The sequence below is a fragment of the Miniopterus natalensis genome, chromosome 6 (genome assembly GCF_054644295.1).
Source record: "Miniopterus natalensis isolate mMinNat1 chromosome 6, mMinNat1.hap1, whole genome shotgun sequence".
In the NCBI taxonomy this organism is placed as follows: domain Eukaryota; kingdom Metazoa; phylum Chordata; class Mammalia; order Chiroptera; family Miniopteridae; genus Miniopterus; species Miniopterus natalensis.
The window spans coordinates 84,420,126-84,435,155 of record NC_142086.1 but is presented as its reverse complement, the minus strand read 5'-3'; the positions used below and the strand labels follow the sequence as shown (position 1 = coordinate 84,435,155).

At 39.2% G+C, this 15,030-nt stretch overlaps 1 protein-coding gene across 4 annotated transcripts in view; it reads right to left on the bottom strand.

The window, feature by feature from the left end:
- DYRK1A (dual specificity tyrosine phosphorylation regulated kinase 1A) overlaps positions 1 to 15,030 on the bottom strand; it is a 124,725-nt gene that overhangs the window by 42,440 nt on the left and 67,255 nt on the right. The window contains exons 1-2 of one of the 4 annotated variants that reach the window (XM_087818413.1): positions 9,372 to 9,738; positions 9,057 to 9,157 (exon numbers count right to left, since the gene is read on the bottom strand). The exons of 2 other annotated variants lie outside the window; for them this stretch is intronic. The gene's annotated coding sequence lies outside the window, so the exon portion shown is untranslated. Of the gene's footprint in view, positions 1 to 9,056; positions 9,158 to 9,371; positions 9,739 to 15,030 lie in introns of those variants that run through there. One more of the 4 variants, XM_087818412.1, reaches the window with a different exon arrangement.

Sequence of the window (15,030 nt, the reverse complement as noted above, 5' to 3'; positions counted from 1 at the left end):
TTATTAAATGCTTTTTCTGCATCCAATGGAATGACATTGAGTTTTCAGATTTACCGTTAACGTGGTGAAAATCATTGACTGAGTTGTGGATGTTGAACCACCTTTGCAATACTTGAATACAATTTGGTCATGGTTATCCTTTCATAGATTCACTGGTGAAACGATATGCACCTAAAATTTTCTTTGTAGGTTTTTCAATTAAAAGTTATATTTCTTTAATAGGATTACTTTGATTTTGTATTTCCTGGTGTCTGCTTTAGTAAGTTGTATTTTTTTAATAGTATGTCTACCTCATTTAAATTTCAGAGGCACTAAGCATCAAATTCTTCATAGCAACTTCTAAGCATTTCAATCAATGAAGATATAATTGTAGTGATGTGCCCTTCATCTTAAGACTGGTTAATGAGGCCTTCTCTTTCTTTGTGATCAGTCTAATCAAAGGTTTATTAATTTTATTAATTATCCTCTTATATGTTGTTTCTATTCCTGCTCTCATCTTGTCCTATCAGTTAGCAAGAGAGGTGTATTATAAACTCCCATTTGAGTTATGTTACTGGATTACATAAATTTAGAGCTATACCCTCCTGATGAATAAAGCCTTTATCATTATAAACTGTTCCTCTCTATTTCAAAACATGCTCTTTCTACCTTATCCGGTATTAGTACAGCTACGCCAAACTTTCTCCTTATCTTTATATGGTATATCTTACTTTCAACCTTTTTAATTCTTTATAGTTAGGTTTGTCTCTTGTAAACAACATGAGGTTGTGTTTAATTTATGTATGAACACTAATAAACTTTCTATTTCATTCCAATTGTTTTATGTTCCTTTCTTACTTTCTGCTAGATTGAATTTTTAAATCCCCTCACAGGCAAATTCCTTTATTTTTAGTTATCTTATGCATTACAATATCAATTATATCTCCTCCTCAACTCGTCAAACTCTAATTACTGCTTTAATTTGTATTACTATTGTTGACTTGTACATTATGCACACACGGACACACACACAATCATAAGACCTCAATCATCCAGCACGGGTAGAATCAGACTCAAGGATACATTTGAAGGGACAGATGGATAATTTTATGATATCCAGGTAGCTATGAAAGAGTTACAAATAAACAGTTAGCCACTGCTTATTACTGTTATAACTATCCTCCTAAATTACCTTCATTTTTTGAATCTAGATCCAGTCAATTACGTGCATTAAATTCAACAAGCATTTACTGAAGGGATACTATGGTATTGTTTAGTGGGGGTGACAATGGCACTCATGATCTGTAACAGCACTTCTCAAACCTTAATGTACTTACAAATTGCCTTTCAATCTTGTTAAAATTGGAGATTCTGCTTCCATAGATCTAAGGTATGACTTCGAGTTTACATTTCTAACATGCCACCAGACGATACCAATAATGCTTTGAATAGCAGCATCTAAACTACAATTTAATGGCTCACCTTAATAAAAGAAAGCTACTTTCCAGCTAATACAAGTAGCAGATAATCCAAAAATATGCGATATTCTGACTACACAATACACTATCGGGCTTTTCCCCTCAATAGATTACCTTCCTAGAGTTGAGGGTTCGTGTTTTGTTTTTAAAATTAATATACATTCCTGTGCTTAAGGGTGATATGCCCAGTGAAAAAGAATCTGATTTTCTTTTTCATATTTCCTGTAGATAATATGAATGCGGGTTAACAAAAAATAACTATGTTTTTCACTTGTGGGACTTTCTCTCTCTTGAGAAGACTACAAGACAAACTAGTATGGAAATTTCTTGTCAACCCGATTTTACTAAGCAAATCACCATAGATTTTTTCTTCCTAAAGTTTCCATCTTCCCTTTTAATTCAAATGTTAATGAAGAAAAAAAAGACTCAGTTAATCCTATAATAGAGATGATGATAATAAAGTATTATGTTGAACTATATGAAAGTGCTGATACTAGATCCACTCTGGCCTACAAAATTGCAATTTCATATGGTTTGACCTACTATCTACCACATTATATGCAATTCGTATTCAACTAAAATTAAAATTAGCTCTAATAATACTTTATTTAGCTCAAGAATGTATCACAATACATGTAACAATATCAGATATTATAATTTAATGAATTTATAACATTTAATTCAAGTTTTTCTTCAAAATCATTATTTGGCATTCAATTCCAAAATAATATTTTAAAGTACTATACTGCCAAATAGTATAAAAGGCAAGCTGGAGAAAACTATATGCATGTGGGTCCTATCTGCATTTTTTTATATCCTTCTGAATTGTATGGATCTGTAACTTTTTAAAAGTTTGTAAAAATTTTGTTGGTAAATAGTTTACTAAAAAAATGAAGTAGCTTTCTCGCTCTATTCAAGTTTCTATAGTTTAGCAAGAAAATACAGTAAGTAAAGATCATAACACTAATAGAAATCAGCAATGATTCCACAGAGACACATTTCATGACTAGATCTCAGGAAGGGAGATCTAGACATGAATGGGAGACTCAAAAAGGTAGTAGTAGACATGGAGGTACTATCAAACCAAAAAGCCTAGAGAAGACCCTAAGTGAAAATAACTGCAACTTGTCTCTGGTGTTAGTACCCACATGTAGCTCCACTTGCAGGTAACTTGATTTCTTTTTGTTATTAATATGTTGATAGGGGACCGTCCTTGTGACAGTACTAACCCACATTAGATTAAATAAAAATTATTAAATAAAAATAATTCAAGTTACTTAAAACTACAGTATCCAAATGTGGAAACTCTTACAAGGTCAAGCTTAGAGAATTCCCTAAGAAATGGGGGGAGGGCCTGGCCAGTATGGCTCAGTGGTTGAACATCAACCTATGAACCAGAAAGTCATGGTTCCATTCCCGGTCAGGGCACATACCCAGGTTTCAGGCTCAATTCCCAGTAGGGGGTATAAAGGAGGCAGCCAATCAATGGCTCTCTCATCACTGACGTTTCTATCTCTTGCTCCCTCCCTCTCCCAGAAATCAATTTTTTTAAAAATATTGTTTAAAGCAAAAATAACAATGCATTGTGGAGTTTGTAATATATAAAGTAAAACATGACAACAAGAGAGGTAAAATGAAACTACAGAACAGTACAACTTACAGATGCCTGTGGTAAGGCCTCAAGCAACCACTAATATTAGATAATGGGTGGACGGACGGACGGATGGATGGATAGATGGTAGGCAGACAGTAAATAGATGGATGGATGGATAGACAGATGACAGACAGACTAATGAGCCACTAGAGGAGACAAAGTGGAATACTAACTCTATTTAAGAACTAAAAACAACAGTCTTGATACTTTGAGACTAGTATACATATACATGTATTTTATTCACACGATTTAAACAAGCACATATTATGTCTGAGGTACTGTACTATCCTCAACAACTAGATTACATAAAACTCTTACTTAATCCTACAATAAATGAGTCCTTAACCATTTCAATTATAAAAGATGAACCAAATTCTTACAGCTGAAATAAGACATTAAGAACTCATTTTTAGTCAGTCTCTGGAATACAAAAAAGACTAAAACGGTCATCCAAAATCTGGCTGCTGGATTCCATAAATTATTATACTGAACACAGTATAATATGTAATATGGGTAAATTTATTATTTTCCTCAATATTTTAAAATTTGAAATTATTTTTAATAAGTTAAAAAAACTAAAGCAGGTAATATTATCTGAAATTTTATGGGTTATCAGTAGCCATGAAAACTCCAACTGGGAAATGCTTTTTCTTTTTCTAAATAATATATCTATATTGATTTCAGAGAGAGGAAAGGAGAGGGAGAAAGAGAGATACAAACATCGATGAGAGTCACTGATCAGCTGCCTCCTGCACACCCCTTACTGGGGATCAAGCCCACAACGGGGGCATGTGTCCTGACGGGGAATCAAACCTCGATCTCCTGGATCATAGGTTGACGCACAACCACTGAGCCACGCCCAGCCAGGCAGGAAATCTTCCTTATAGTTTCCATAATAAAAAACGTCTAACCACTAATAAAACCATTTAAATATAAATTTCCCCATTTAGTACAAAACAAGGTATCAAGAAGACTTTGAGCCCTTAATTTCTAGGAATTGGGGGTTGGGGGGAGGCTTAAAACAAAAGACAAATAAACAAAGATATACAAAGTCTCCAGAGAAATTTTAGAGGTCAGATTAAACCTGTTGAGATCAAGACCAATCACTTGAAGAAAATGAAGATCAGTAATTCTCTAACTTGACCTGGTAGCTAGCTAGTGGCTGATGGTGTACTAGAAGAAGCCAAAGCCTACCTCCTAGAGCAGCAATTTTCAAGCTTTTTCATCTCATGGCACACATAAACTAAGTACTAAAATTCTGCGGCACACAAAAAAATATATTTTTTGCCAATCTGACAAAAAAAAAAAAAAAAAAAGGTATAATTTTGATTCACACTGAACAGCTATTGCTGTGTTAACTGTCATTTTTTTATCTGACAATCTAAGGGGAAAGAGGTCAGTGCCCCTGACTAAATAGTATTGCATGTTTTAAACATTTCTTGTGGCACACTGGTGGAAAATCACTGTCCTAGAGCAACAATGCTACTGAAATGTACACTCCAGAAGAAAAGCCTCCCTCTCCTCCAGCTTTGTGTCCTTCTGAATCCCGGGAGCTTAAGACAGTGCTCAGCACACAGCAGAAGCTCCCTAAGTAAGTGCTGTCTAACTGTCTGAATGAGTGGTATATAAAGAGTATAGACATTTATTTATAAATGGGAATCTACCATTTGTAAAATGAATCTGCCATTAGGAGATTTAGAATGCCAACACTAAATGGAAGATTATTAATATGTCACAATAAATTAAATATACAAGCTGATGAGTTTTAGGTATGATTAACTGATAGCTGATTTTAAATGAGACATAACTTTTGAAAAACTGAAAACTAATACTCTATTAGAAAATACATGCTAAATACAGCAATGTATTTAACACAGCAACTGAAATAGTTACTTGTACAAAATGCTCACAACATGTTTTTGAGGCAAATACAATAAAAAAAGTATTTATCTTCATCCTGGCCCGGTGGCTCAGTTGGTTGGCACGTCATCCCATACACCAAAAGGTTGGAGGTTTGATTCCTGGTTAGGGCGCATACAGGAGGCAACTCATCGATGCTTCTCACATCAATGTTTCTTCTCCCACCCCCACGTCTCTCCTCCCTCTCAATCAATCAATCAACATATTCTTCAGTGAGGATTTATCTATCTTCAATGACTGCAGCTGCATGGTCCTTGCTGGACTATAACTGCTTTAAATTTATATGTTCTCGAACCTGTCCACCCCCCTCCACTCCAGTCCTCTGGGAGAACAAAAAGCAAACTCATTTCTGGTAGAAGTTTCATTTTAGATGCTAGTTCACAGGACAGTCCTGCACAGAGGCAGGAAAGGATGCCTTTCAGATTAGTAGATTCTACATAACAGCACAAGGGAAGAACAGATAAGACAATACCTGCTGGAGCAGCCTTTTCAGGCAATATAACTGTCTTAATTCAGGAAAAGTGTTGCACATAAACATAGGAGGTAAATTACACAAATTTCTTTCCAGCGGAGTACTGGAATAATATTCATTCAAAAGGTAACTAATTGGGCTAAAGTGAGACCAAGTCCCTAAAAAAGAAAAAAAAACCCTACTATCATTATGGGAATAAAAGTATTGTCAAGAATATAAAACATCTACACAGGGGGAGGAAACAGGATGGCGGCACAGGTAACCGCTGTACCTACAGCCTCCCACAACCACATCAAAATTACAACTAAAATACAGAACAACCATCACTCAGAACCTCCTGAGATCCAGCTGAACAGAAGTCCTACAAGGAGGGAACTGAAGAAGCATCAAGACCAGTAGGAGGGGTGGAGACCCAGGTGGATGGGGCTGATCTAGGAGATGCGGCCACAGGCCCACACCCGTTGCCGCGGGTAATTCAGGGAGGGAATCTCGGTGGTGGAGGTTTCCCGGAGGGGGGGGGCGTCCCAGCCGCACATCAGTCCCCCATCCCAGGGCTCCAGGGCAGGGGAAGAGAAATCCCCACAACTTCAGGCTGTGAAACTAGTGGGAACTGTCACTGAGGGTTGGGCAGGCTGCGGGAGCCCCAGCAGCTCCTCTTAAAGGGCCTGCACGAGAACTCACTCAGATGTGCGCCCTCTGAGCCCAGCACCGGGCAGCAGCTGGAAAGGAACCTGGGACACTTGGGGAGGAACTAACTTGCCTGAAATCGAGGCAAGAGGTGGAGGGACAGCTTTCTCCTAGGCAGATGAGCTGCAGAGGCCATGGCTCCTTTGGCGAGCCCTCCCCACACACAGCCGGCAGGCAGGCGCCATATTTGAATCTCAAGCACCTGACTCACACCTTTGGCCCCACCCCTCCCTACCTGCAGGCTCATCCAGGCCATTTCCAGGGGCTTTTCTTTGCAAGTGGACTCTCGAGCCTCATGCTTAGGACTTCCCTAAAATCTCTCAAACAAGCAGCAGCGAGCCCTATACAGTTTAATAAGTGACTCCAGGCCTGGCACTAGTGGTAGCCTGCACTGGTTCACAGCTTGGCCTCTCCTGGACACCTCCAAGCCCAGCACAAGTAGCAGCCAACTATGGTTTGCTGTGTAGCTCATGCTGGGTGGCCCTGGGCAAGGCACTGGCAGAGGCTGACTTTGCAGTTCCCGGGAGGCCCCAGAGACAGTGCACCTGGTGGTCAGACTCAACCACGCTGGATTACGACTCTACCACATCCACGAGTGACACACTCAAGGGGTGCACTTAGTGAACACCAAAGCTCCACTGAAGTAAATCCTGCTCCACAGGAGTATCTCCAGCACAGCAGCTCTTTGGCTGTAGTTGCAGCTGGTCCTCACAGCCGACTGACCTGGGGGTCAGTTCCTCCCAGTGACGCCAACAGCAACCAAGGCTCAACTACAGCAGAACAGTGCACACAGCCCACACAGGGAAGCATCTAGAAGGTCCAGCTAAGGGACTGGGGAGGCTGAGCCACTGGACACCTACTACACAAAGCCACTCTACAAATTCCAGGAAACATAGCAGCTCTACCTAATATATAGAATCAAATACCTGGAAGCAGCGAAAATGTGGAGGCACTGAAACATGTCACAAAGGAAAGAACAGAAGAAATCTCTAGAAGAGGAACTAAATGAAATAGATCCAAGCAAGCTAACAGATAAAGAGTTCAGAATTTTGTTTATAAGGATGCTCAAACATATTAGTAAAGAGTATTACGAAAGCGACTGAGAAAAATCAATGACATAGTAGAGTACCAATTTGAAATGAAGGCTACATGAACTGAAATGTAGAATAATTTACAGGGAATCAACAGTAGAGTAGAGGACGCTGAGAATCAAATCAGCAATTTGGTACATGAGAAAACAAAAAACACCCAACCAGAAGAGCAAAAAGAAAAAAGAATCCAGAAATATGAAAATAGTATAAGGAGCCTCTGGAACAACTTCAAGAGGCCCAACATTCGTATTATTGGGATACGAAAAGGAGAAGAAAGAGAGCAAGAAATTGAAAATCTATTTGAAAAATTAATGACAGAAAACGTCCCCTGCCTGGGGAAAGAAATAGGCTTACAAGTCCATGAAGCACAGAGGGTCCTAAACAAGAGGAACCCAAAGAGGCCCACAGCAAGACACATCATAATTAAAATGCCAAAGGTTAAAGACAAAGAGAGAATCTTAAAAGCAGCACGAGAAAAGCAGTTAGTTACCTACAAGGGAGCACCCATATGACTGTCAGCTGATTTCTCAACAGAAACTTTGCAGGCCAGAAGGGAGTGGCAAGAAATATTCAAAGTGATGAAAACACGGAACTACAACCAAGATTGCTCTACCCAGCAAAGCTATCATTTAGAACTGAAGGTCGGATAAAGAGCTTCACAGATAAGAAAAAGCTAAAGGAGTTCATCAGCACCAGACCAGCACTACAGGAAATGTTGAATGGTCTTAAGAGGAAGCTGATAAACAAAAGAATCTGTCGAACTAAACAGATTCAGAGACACTGACACATGCATCAGATGATAATATTTCAGAGGAAAGAGGGAAGGGGGTGGAGAGTGGGAAGAGATCAACCAAAGAAGTTATATGCATATGTGCATAACCCATGGACACAGTCAATAACGGGGTGAAGGCCTGGGGAGGGTGTGGGAACGAGGTGGAAGGGGTCAATGGGGGGGGGGGGGGGGGATGGGACACCTGTAATACTTTCAACAATAAAGATAAATTTAAAAAATAAAAATAAATAAATAAATAAATAAAACCTCTACACAGACTGAATAGTGATGGTTGCTCTATTTGGCATCCAGGTTAAGCGTAAAGAAAAGAGCAAATAGCCCGGCCGGGTGTGGCTCAGCCGTTAAGCGTCGACCTAGGATCCAGGCGATCAGGGTTTGGTTCCCGGTCAGGGCAAATGCCTGGTTGTGGTCTTGATCAATCACTCTCTCCTCATTGATGTTTCCCTCTCTCTCCCTCTCCTTTCCTCTCTGAAATCAATAAAAATATATTTAAAACAAACAAAAAAAAAGAGCAAATAATTGGGGTCCTGACTAGACTGCTTTTACTATAAACGCTAAACACTTCTGTAAGTGAAGGATTCATACTTCACAGCAGTTATCTGGCATTCAGTGTTTAATTTTCATAAATACATAAAGGCTTCAAAAGTTTTATAACAATGACGTAAGTCATTCAAACTGACATACACTGGTTATAACCAAGAAGCTAATTTTTTTCCAAGCTAAGAAATTCTTATTCAGATTAGGTGTAAACCAGATCGGAGACTCCAGGGTATCTTTCAACAAGAAAAATGACAAGTGGCCATATAGCGCAAGGCTGTAAGACAGTCTTGATTTCAAAGCTGTTCCTCACACAAGTACCACTCGGATGATGGATCCTTGTTGATGGGTGAGCAAACACCATCACCTGAGACAGAACTGGCAGTGGTTAACAGCACACGAGACTGATTAAGTCCAGCCTAATTGGCAGTAACATGATAAGTACCTTCAACGAATGCCACTTCCTATATTCAGTCAGAAGATGAGGTTTCCATTCACTTCCTCCCAGTCATCTGTGGGACAGTTAAGGGAGAGCACTGGAACAATCTAGACAGGAAAACTATAGTTCTCAACTTGCTCATAATCACACCTTCGTAAAGCCCCATGGGCCTGGACCCTGCTTTCTACATCTCAGATTCCTCTGTAACATGCAAATTTAACATTTTCATTTACTAAATAAGTAAAAAGATAAATACATTTGGAAAGTTCAGCTTGCTATAGAAATACACTGAACTGGGATTTAAGACCGCCTCTTCCTTGCCTTAGCTCCAGCATGAATGCAGCATGGCGACAAACAAGTCCATTTCCTCATACATGAAATGAGATGATTCATCATCTTGTCCAATCGCATAAATCCAAAGTATTTCTTCCCTTGTAAAATGCCATAGACTTGAAATGTTACAGAGATCATTGCCAGAGGAAAGGGAAGGTTGTGCTCCAGATCGCTGTTTAGAGCTTAGAAGACACACTTTAATAAATTGTGGTTGGTTTCTTAGTTCTTTTAAAAAAAAATCTACATTAAAATATAGTTAAGTACTATTTATCTAAAAATAGTGCAAATGTTACACACGCACACGTGTGTGTATGTGTATAAAACCAGAATTACCCAAAGATGCACCCCCATCCACTCACCCCCCCCCCCCGGCGCCAACCCCGTTGCCAGGGCCTAGCTAGGCACACTAAAGGTGAACTTCCAGAAACCTGAAAGTACAAAAAGGAGAAAAATGACATAATGAAGCCACTGAAAAGCTGAACATCACCTGCGCTGCCATCGCCTTGAAGGGAAAAGCACCAAAACCCAGAAAGAGGCAGCTAGGAATACAACAGGGAAAGAAACGTCACCTACCACAGGCTGCCATCACCTTCAACTATGCCACACCATGCCATTTTTAGAAGCATCTGAAGATGCTATTAATTTCAGGCACATAAGGTTTCTTTGGAAAGGAAGCTGCCTCAAACCTTCCCAGATCTTTACCTCTGCCTTCTCCCAAAGCAGCACAGAAAGAGCAGCCGGGGGGGGGGGGGGGGGGGGGACGACGACGACGACATAGGCAGGGACCCACCATTTTAAAAAAACCTTTCCCTCTACCCCAAGCAGAAAAGAGGAGAATCATACACATACTCTGCATTCATTTTTTTAGTTCTAGCTAGACAGCTGTTAAACACACAAGATATTTTTAAATCCAGTTAAGTACTTGGGTACCTATATTGAATTGCAGCATAATACTTAAAATTATCCAATGAGGCAATCATTTGGCTTTGTGATTCCAATTAAAACATAGTATATTTATGGGGATTTTCCATTACAGAATGCCCAAAAGGCAAGATATTCATCTGACCAGACACTTTAGAAATTAAGCATTAAGCAAATTTTTAACTGTTCAAGAGAGGTTATAAAATTTAATACCATAAAAACAGTAACCCTTCATTAGAAGTATATTTATGTAGCAAATAAACACATTTTAGAGGTCATAATTAGTTTCCTTCTTCCATACCTACTGTGCAAAAGTGGTAAAACTCTGCACCTCAGTTCTATACCAAATGAATATAGTCTGGAGAATGTTATTGTCTAAAGTATTATACAATATCCTTAATCTCTAACAATACAACTGGAAACACTAAGATCTGCCCCACTCCAGAAAAAAATCAGCAAAAGATGCAATTCTCACAAACCAATAATAATGATACGGGAAAACTTTCAAATTCACTAGAAATTGATAAACTAGTCAATGAATAAATAAACAAGATTTCATTTTTACTTCTCAAACAAATTTTTCCAAAGCACACAGTGTGCCTTCAATAACAATAGTATAAATAAAGCAGATTTCTATGGCCCTTTACCAGAATGCTCTGTGAGTAGTTTTCCACAATAACGGAAAAATAAAAGTAAAAATCAGTAACAGCATTCACTGAGCTCTTATTCCATGCTGAACACCGTCCCAGTACACCCTTATTTACACCCACAAAAGCACTACGAATTAGGTGGCATTATTACAGTACTTGTTACATTTTACATAGAAAGAAACTGAAGGTCAGCAGCTCCATAGTGACCCTAAGCGTGGTGGCCCTGGGTTCACAGGTTCCTGCAGCTGCTAAGCAGTAACGCAAACTAGGCTCTGAGTCTCCTCTTCACCACTCTTTGAGCTGAGCCTCAAAGATAGAAGGAATGGGAAAGTGCACAATGGACATGAGAAACACCTCCTAAAAGACAAGAGATTGCTGAATCCCTGTCAAGGAGTAAAGGATAAACTGAACCAGCAGGGAGAGGGGCAGGGCCCTGCTTCAGCATTTCCGTTCCCAAATACAACCTACTCAAATTAAGGAGAAAACAGGCAAGTGAGTGGCTCTGGCCAGAAGAGAGGGGAATTTAAAAAGGAGTCTAGGAAAAATGAGAAAACTTCACATCAAAATTTACAAAGCATCATAAAAAAAGAAAAAGCCAGTTCTCTGATACCCATGAATTTTGTTAAAAAGTTCACGAATATGTCCTGTGGAACAAGACAAGACTAGTAAGTGCCCACAGTCTAGCCCCAAGCTCCACTTGTGGTCGCACCCTCTGACATTCCCTCCCTGAGGCCCCAGGCCCTCAGAGGCACCCCCATGCTCGCTCCAGCACACTTTGAGCTGCCTTACTGATCAACTCCCAATTCTCAAATGTCCCCTCAGGTTTGGCTGGACATTAGAATATAGACAGAGCAGTCGGCTAAGGACAGAAAGGCAGACTGAGCCCAAGAGACTTACTGCCAGGCTAAGGAATCTGGGCTTCGTAAAGCAGGCAAGGGTGTCAGAAAAGGTGTGCCAGGAGTGACACAGTTCCAGTTGTGTTTTAGTTATGGCAGTGAATGCTCTGAACTGTCTGGACTCAAGTCTGCACTTATTATCCAGCTACTGTGTGGCTCTGGATTATTAAAACGTGCCTCCCTTTCCATCTGCAGAACAGGTTATTAACAGTATGTAAACCTCAAGACTATTATGCAAAGGAGCTAATGTTTAAAACGGTATCTGGCACATAGTAAGTGCTCAGTAAATATTCTATTTTTTAAGCTTACCATAATACAACTAATGTGTAATAAAGGTTGGAAAAGGAGAAACCACAAGAAGAGATCAATTAAGGGCTTATTTCAACAGTTCAAGCAAAGGATTGAGAGAGCCTTTCGAAGGTTAATGCTGAGAAAGAAAAGGAAGAAGTATGAACACACATTGTGAAGAAGAATTAACAGGACTTGAAAACTTGTTTAAACATGAAAAATAAGAGACAGCCTGGATTTAAAAAAATGACACCAAAGTTTGGAGCCTATGACTTGGAAAAACTGGTGACAATTAGCAAGTCAGAAAAGGCCATTAAGTTGAATGATAGTATGTCCTTAAATGCATTGTGATCTGAACTTCAAGACTGTTTCTGAGTACAGCTCAGCAGTTTTTATTTTACCAAGCATATGACAGTTCAAACTCTGTTGAAAATAGAAAGGAAAAAGGTAGAAAAACAACGAAAGGGGAAGGAAAGGGTGTAGCAGAGAGAAAAAAACTGCCCTAGGAGCAGCCCAGGGTTCTGGTCCAAGTCAGAGGTTAACTATGTGGTGCTGGGAAAGCATGCGCCTGTTCAAACAACCCCACCCCATCCCATCCAGACCAAGTACCACTATGTACTTGGGGTTCCTCAAATTATATACAACCACTGCCCCCCACCCCATCTCCAAAGCATTGTTTTGGGAAGCCTTTGTTTTTGACAAGTGTAACTAAACTGCTCAGCCAGCTAGGGCAGAAAAAAACGCTGAACACACCTGAATAACCATCTCCCGGTCACTTTAAACTTTGGGATTACCCCTTTTTTTGAAGTGATAATTGGCTTTGTTACGTGATTCATGAATAGGGCAGCATCCCCTCTAGCAACTAGAAGGGCTCTCCCTGACACCATATTTGTCTGACAATACCACAATCAGGATTATAAGGTTGTCTCGAAAGTACAGAGAGCCTACATTTCCTAGTGAGATCAATATTACATCTCTATCTATATAGGTGAGGCACTCATCTCAATCTAGTCAAAAGCCTTCTTGAAAAACAGTACCTTGGTCAGCTTCAGATTTTCTTTAAAGTCATCTAGGTTTTCCAGAGCACATTAATAACTTCTAAATTGTTTCAGGTACAACACTTTTAAATCCCTGTATGATACTATAACTGGATATTTTATATTTCAATTAACAATGATATAAAAAAATTAACATTGAAACAGCTGATGTTTTCCATTAATCCTATGGGTATATTCATGATTATGATACTTAAAAAAAAGGTCTTTAAAAGTTTTATTTACATCAACACCTGAAAACTTCAAAATCTGTTAAATTTCTCTCCCTCACTTTGTGCAAATTCATTAAATCAAGTGACTTCTATAAGCATCCCAAACTACTATTATAAGAGGTCCCTCCAAGCCTATGTACCCTCCTCAAACAAAACTTAGTTATTCAGAATAAGGTAATGGACTGTGCAACCCGCAACATGAGACACTACATAAAAGACTGCTTAAGGATTCAAATATGGATGTAAAAACTGAGGAATAATTTGGGAAAATAACTTACTGTCTATTCATGTGTACAATACATAATTTTATAAAATTCCAAATATAATCACAAGGCTAAAAATCATATTCAATTAAGTTACTTTTAATGCAGAAAATACTCACTTTTCTAGTTGAATGACACCAAAATATTGATACACACCAATAACACTCCTTCCCACTTCCCACCTAAAAAATATTTTACTTTAAAAACAAAATGTTTTTGGCTCTCCCTCCTAGGACCACCAGCGCCTTTCCCCTCCCTCTACCATCCCTGCCAAGTTTTCCTTACCTCTCGCTCTCCTAAGCTCCAAGGGCCCTTCTTTTGCCTCTGTAACTTGTTTCCTGAGCCCACTTCTTCTACCACTCACTTCTACCTCTGTGACTTCTAAGTAAACCTTTTCTTATTAACATGTTTTTAATTTAAGTATAAGGGACACATAATACTACATTAGTTTCAGGTGTACAACATAAAGCTTTGATCCGTTCTTTTAAGTCAGTAGGAAATCACTGCTATGCTCTAGACCTGAGATGTCCAAAAATGACAGCCACTAGTGACAAGTGGCTACTGAGAGCTTGAAATAAGGTTAGTTGGAACTGAGATGTGCATGAATGTAAAACAACATTTCAAGGATTTAGTACCAAAAAACAATGTAAAATATCTCAATAATTTTTAATTTTGAAATAATATATTTTGGATATACTAATGAAATAAAATATATCACTAACATTAATGTGACTTTCCTTTTACTGATTTTTTTAAACTGTGACTCCTAGAAACTTTTAAAGTACATAAGTGGCTTATATTTCTATTGGGCAATGCTGTTCTAAAGAAAGTTCTTAGCATTAAGAATGTAAATGTAAAGATGTTGGGCAAAAGTCTCTGGCCTCTTGGAGTTTGTATTTTATTGCCAATGGTAATAAAAAAATTAATTCAAGAATGTTAGAAAATTATGAGTAGTCTGAAGAAAATAAGACAGAGAGAAAAAGAGAAACCAGAGGGTGGCGGGACGAGAAGGTTGTCTTCCTCTTCCCATTACAACAGAGAAGGCAACCAGGCTTCCTCTCAAGTAGAAACTCAAATAGACTGGCAGTGGCTGTCTGGAGCAAGCACTGGCAGACTCCAAGGCTAACCTGAGCGTCAGATGGAAAGCACAGCCTGCTACAGTAGCGGTGTGTGCCCAGGGCTGACGAGCAGGCAGGAGTGCCAACCGTGACCCACCGTTTGTTTGGGTTTTTTCCCCTTTGTTTTACTTTACGTTTAAAGTATTACAGATGTCCTCCACATCCCCCATTCACCTCCTCCACCCCGCACCTGCCCCCCCAGGTCTTCACCATACTATTGTCTGTGTCCCGGCTTATGCAAACA